Source organism: Symphalangus syndactylus, chromosome 1 (assembly GCF_028878055.3).
Source record: "Symphalangus syndactylus isolate Jambi chromosome 1, NHGRI_mSymSyn1-v2.1_pri, whole genome shotgun sequence".
Lineage (NCBI taxonomy): Eukaryota > Metazoa > Chordata > Mammalia > Primates > Hylobatidae > Symphalangus > Symphalangus syndactylus.
Window position 1 is genome coordinate 59404698 of NC_072423.2, and position 5935 is coordinate 59410632.

Consider the following 5935-nt stretch of genomic DNA (forward strand, 5'->3'; position numbering starts at 1 on the left):
TCAAGCGATTCTCGTGCCTCAGCCTCCCGAGTAGCTGGGATTACAGGTACACATCACCATATCCAGATAATTTTATTTGTATTCTTAGTAGAGATGGGGTTTTGTCATGTTGGCCAGGCTAGTCTTGAACTCCTGACCTCAGGTGATCCGCCTGCCTTGGCCTCGGAAAGTGCTGGGATTACAGGCATGAGCCATTGCACCTAGCCCTAGTAGTTTTTCTTTTAATTTTTTCTTTTGCATGGGAAAATCAGTATGTGGTAGATCCAGAAATACATATATGAGAAAAATCAACTTTAAATACTTGTCTGAATAAAATTATGAAAAATTAGAATATAAAACCAAAATAGAATTTTGTAATTGTTTATTCTATTTAATAATTAGAACAAAATAATGATGCAAGATATATAAATGTATTTAGAATGCAGAATATACCACAGTGAGAATAGTGGAGAGTTTTTTTTTTAGCATATAAAATATCTTTGTTCCCTTCTGAAAGTGGAAGAAAAATTCTAACTCAGAAACATTGCATTGGGTAAATTGGAAAACAAACAGTTAAAAATATGTCAGCTTATATATTCCTAGGAAAAAGATATATGAAAGGCTGAAGAATGATCGATACCATTCAATGGCTTATCAAAATCCTGAGGCATTTGTTCCGACACTTTATATACTAGCCAGCCTTTGTCAGTCACAAAATTTTGTCAATAAATAGACTCCAATGAAATAAAGAGAGAGAAAAAGAGACTGTGTGAATAAGAATAAAAGCTTGGTTTATTTTGTTTTATTTTCCTCCTTTACTGGAATTTTAATTTCATGAGCAAATGTTCCTCCCTTGTTTTTAGCCCTTATAAAAGCTACTTAGATGTCTGTTCTCTCTGAGCACCTGTATCTCTGGGGTTAAGTGATGATTGAGCACCCAGAGGTCACGTTATCTTGCAAGATAAACTTGCTTGATATGTTATGAATACATTAAAAGAAATAGTTGTTGGAAATTCAGCTTGCACTATACACTATATAATTCACTCTTCAACTAAACAAAACATAGCCGGTGCCAGAACTTGGAAGAAAATAGTAAGATGCTCCCAGAACATGGGGATAAATAGAAAATGTGTAGCTATGAGAACACATGGACACAGGAAGGGGAACATCACACTCCGGGGACTGTTGTGGGGTGGGGGGAGAGGGGAGGGATAGCATTAGGAGATACACCTAATGCTAAATGACGAGTTAATGGGTGCAGCACACCAACATGGCACACCGATACATATGTAACAAACCTGGACATTGTGCATTTGCACATGTACCCTAAAACTTAAAGTACAATAATAATAATAAAAAAAAAAGAAAATGTGTAGCTGAGGAGATGTGGGAAACTACTTATCTAATACCCATAAGTGTATCTATAATTTATGACCAAGATCAATTGGTAAAACAGGTTGGTGGAGCTTAATGTACGATATTAATCTATCTATAATAAAGGATACATCAGTAAAAGAAGGTGGTATGCCTAGAATTCAGGGAGAAGATATAGTGGTGATGGATGAGGAGATGGGGAAGAGACAAAATATAAAATTTGTATCTGTGTCTATAATAATTTGTTTCCCAGTTTAGGAAAGAGGGCATCCTGATAAACTCTAGTCTGTGATTCGGGCTATTTGTCAGGCTGATGTGTTTGTGTTGTGGATAGATACATTGCCTCTCCCAGCATGGTGTACCCTAGCCACAGGGAGAGTTAGTATGTAAATCTATCCTTTTGTTTCTTTTCATAGCTACTAAATAACTCTCTGAAAATCATATGAATTACCTTGTATACTTTTCCGAGCTTTCTGTCCTACTCTACATGGACAGCTCTATTTCTTGTTAAAATACATACAGCAACATTCTAGTTTTTACAAGTACGTGCTCTTATCGGCTCTAGATGCACTAAAAAAACAAAACGTCTAGTGTAAGCTCAGGACTGGTACCACCACTGTGATGGTCATTTCACATAATGTCATTCTGAGAAGTGCTGTCTGATTTTATACATTTGGCCTATAAAATATATGTGGTTTTAAAAGCCACATTGTTCTTCCTCACATATACTCTGGATCTCTTTGAAGTTCATACCACATACCATCCATCACTACCTCACTACCTCCCTTCCTCTATCTCTTCTCATTACTGCCTCCACCTGATCTTTTAGACACTTGGTGTTTGACTCATAGCCTCTTTTTACCATGCACTCTGCCACACACTGCCACAGCTCTCTTTGGATAAGAGCTAGGCCAAAATGATGATTCAGGCTCAGTTTAGGGCTCAGACGAACTTTGATTAAAACAACAACAAAAATTGTAAAACCCCAAACCAAGCAGTACAGAAACTGGAGTTTAGAAAGACAGGCGAAATGACCTGGGTACCTTATGCAGGGGTTGAGAAAACTGCCAGGTCAGAGGCACGGCAGCCCTGAATTGGCTGGTTTTTAGGCTGCTTGGCTGAAGGAAAGAACAAGTCAGCACTCGCTCTGCCCCAGGGAAGGCTGAGTGGGCACTGATGTGTTCTATTACCCAGCATATAAGCAGGACAGCAGCAGCCATGGCTTACCAGTGCATCCCATCCGACTGCCACTTCCTTTCTAAATTGAACAACAGACAAGAAAAGTACAGCTTGAGATTCTCCTCTCACTCATGTTCTATTTTCCTTAGTCCTAGCCAGAGATCTTCTATTCAGATGCCTCATTGCAAGCTGGACTCCTCTTTTCCGCAGCTGCAGCCTGATTGAGAAGAATGCAGTTCCATTGGCACCTCCAAACATGAATTAACATAATCATGTTAACCAATATCCCCTGAGTCCCAATTTTCCAAAGGTTAATAAAATACACAAAGACCTTGATGTATCAACCAAACACCCTAAACATTGAGAATTAAATGCAAATTTACTTATTCCAAGCTGGAAAACTGCATATATATAACTTAGACCCACACTGCTATTGTCAGTCATGCTACTAGAAGAATGAGATCACCTAAGTGGCCAAAAAACCAAATCTTTTGTGGTTCACCTTATTAAAATACCAGCAAATCTAGGGCACTTAAACCAAATCCCTTAGACCTGTGAGGAGCCAATGATTTGGAATTCCCACTCACTGCGTGATTAGGATTGCCTTTCTGTAGACACTGTTTTTGTTTTTTTGTTGTTGCTGCTGTTGTTTTTTGTTTTTTTTTGTTTGTTTTTTTTGGTTTTGTTTTTTGAGACAGAGTCTCCCTCTGTCACCGAGGCTGGAGTGCAGTGGCACGATCTCGGCTCACTGCAACCTCCACCTCCTGGGTTCAAGCAATTCTCCTGTCTCAGGCTCCCCAGTAGCTGGGATTACAGGCTCCCATCACCACACCCAGCTAATTTTTGTATTTTTAAAAGAGATGTAGTTTCACCATGTTGGTCAGGCTGGTCTCGAACTCCTGACTTCAGGTGATCCACCCACCTCAGCATCCCAAAGTGCTGGGATTATAGGCATGAGCCACTCGTGCCTAGCTGACGTTGTTTCAATCCATTTCATGGTTTGTACCGAATAATAGGCATCTCATTGTATTTTTTATCTCAGCCATTGGCCTATGCCCCTGATGATCTCCCTCAATAAATCAGTCTTGTTACTGTTACCAAAGTGACATAATTGTTTAACATTCTCAACCTCTGTCTGAAGTGCTAGAAGTTTGGACTGTAAAGTTCCACATCTGAATCATGCATATTCCTATAGGCTCTAACTATTCCTTTTAGGATTTCCTGCCTCAAAATCTGGAATTTCAGCTTGTGCAGCTCTTCTCCAAAATATATTCTACAAAAATACCTGTAGCATTTCTACAAAGTGCCTGTAAGATCTGAAGACTTTATAGACCACCCTGAGCTCCCTGAATGTTAGCGGAGAGAGAAATATCTTCCAGGCTTAGTGTTCTCCTTCTCAATTTACTTTATTACTTTGGAGTCCTGTATTCTCTGGTTACTCTTTTGATAATGTCACAGCTCAGAAAAATACAATCAGTTTGGAGAAATTTGGGTTGAAAACAACGATCAATCACCTTTACTGTTCAAATGTTTCTTATCTAGCCACTTGCTGTTCAACATTTCAGTCTATTTGCTGTTTGTGGGAAGCAGAATTCTAAGATAGCTCACAAGATTCTTACCCCCTTGTATATGCACACTGTGTTCCAGTTATTCGATGAGACACTAATTGAGTTGTTGCTGTTGAAAAGATGCTGCAGATGCAATTAGTTCCAAAATCCATTGACCTTTAGATAGGGAAATATCTGGGCAGGCCTGACCTAATCACATGAGCCCTTTAAATGTGGGTTCAGGGGTCAGAGAGAGAGAGAGAAGTCAGAGAGATTTGAGGTGTGATGAAGAATTAATGATGACTTTGGGGTGGCTCATGCCTATAATCCAAGCACTTTGGGAGGCCAAGGCAGGCAGATTGCTTGAGTCCGGGAGTTCAAGACCAGCCTGGGCAACATGGTGACACCCTGTCTTTACAAAAACTACAAAAATTAGTAGAATGAGGTGGTTCATGCCTGTAATCCCATCTACTTGGGAGGCTGAGGCAGGAGGACCATTTGAGCCTGTGATGTACAGGTTTCAGTGAGCCAAGATCACGCCATTGCACTCAGCTTGGGCGGCAGAGTAAAACCCTCTCTCTCTCTCTCTCTCACACACACACACAGACAAACACAGACACACACAACTAACAATGACTTTGGAAATGGAGGGGGCCTCTTGGCAAAGAAGTGCTTGGTTTTTAGGAGCTGAAAATATCCCCCAGTTGGCAGCCAGCAGAGAAATGGAACTCTCAGTTCTACAACCACAAGGAACAGATTTCCGCCTCTGGAAAGTGGATCCTGAGCTTCAGATGAGAACACAGCCTGATCAACACCTTGATTTCAGCATGTGGGACCCCGAGCAGAGGACTCAACCAGGCCGTGCTTGGACTTCTGACCTACAGATCTTTTATCTAATACATGGATGTTGTAGTAACAGTATTCTGTAGCAACAGAATACATTCAACTTTTTCTTACCTATCCATTTATCATGCAAGTTCTATAGAGTTTGCCTTCCAGATTACTTTTTAAGGCTATTGCCCAGAATTTGAATCCATAATTGAACTTTACATATAGAAGACAGAAGTAGGGTGAGAATGTGAGGAGCATAATGTAAGGAGCATATCTGAGTCCATGGTGTTTCCATATAAGGCCTTACAGCACTTGTAATGATCCATCAAGACTTCCTTTTTAAAAGAAGAGAAATCATGACTTTGTCCACTACCTGGATGTTCAATATAAACCAATTTTTCATTTATCAAATGCATGAAAGCTTTCACTGACAGCTTTGGAATAAACCATATTTCCTTCACAAATTCCATTGTATGTATACAGCCATATATCACTTAACAGTTGGTTCTGAGAAACATGTCATTGGCTGATTTCATCATTGTGTGAGCATCATAGAGTGTACTTACACAAACCTAGATAGTATAGCCTACTACACACCTAGCTATATAATATACCCTATTGCTCCTAGGCTACACACATGTATAGATGTCACCGCATTGAATACTGTAGGCAACTGTAATACAATGATAAGTATTAGTGTATCAAACATGCTAAACATAGAAAAGGTACAGTAAAATTACAGTATTATAATCTTACAAGAACACAGTTATATGTGTGGCCTGTCTTTGAAATGTCATTACACGGCATGTGACTCTCTCTCTCTCTCTTTCTCTCTCTCTATATATGTGTATACCCATACATACACACACACACATACACACATTTGAGAACTTTTTAAGCTGTGTATTTTATTTTCTAAAATTGACATATTAACTATAATTTTATATTACATGTAGATTTCAGGTTATAATTAGTCATAGTGGAAAAAGTCAGCAATATTTTAATTCGGTACATAATATCTTTTT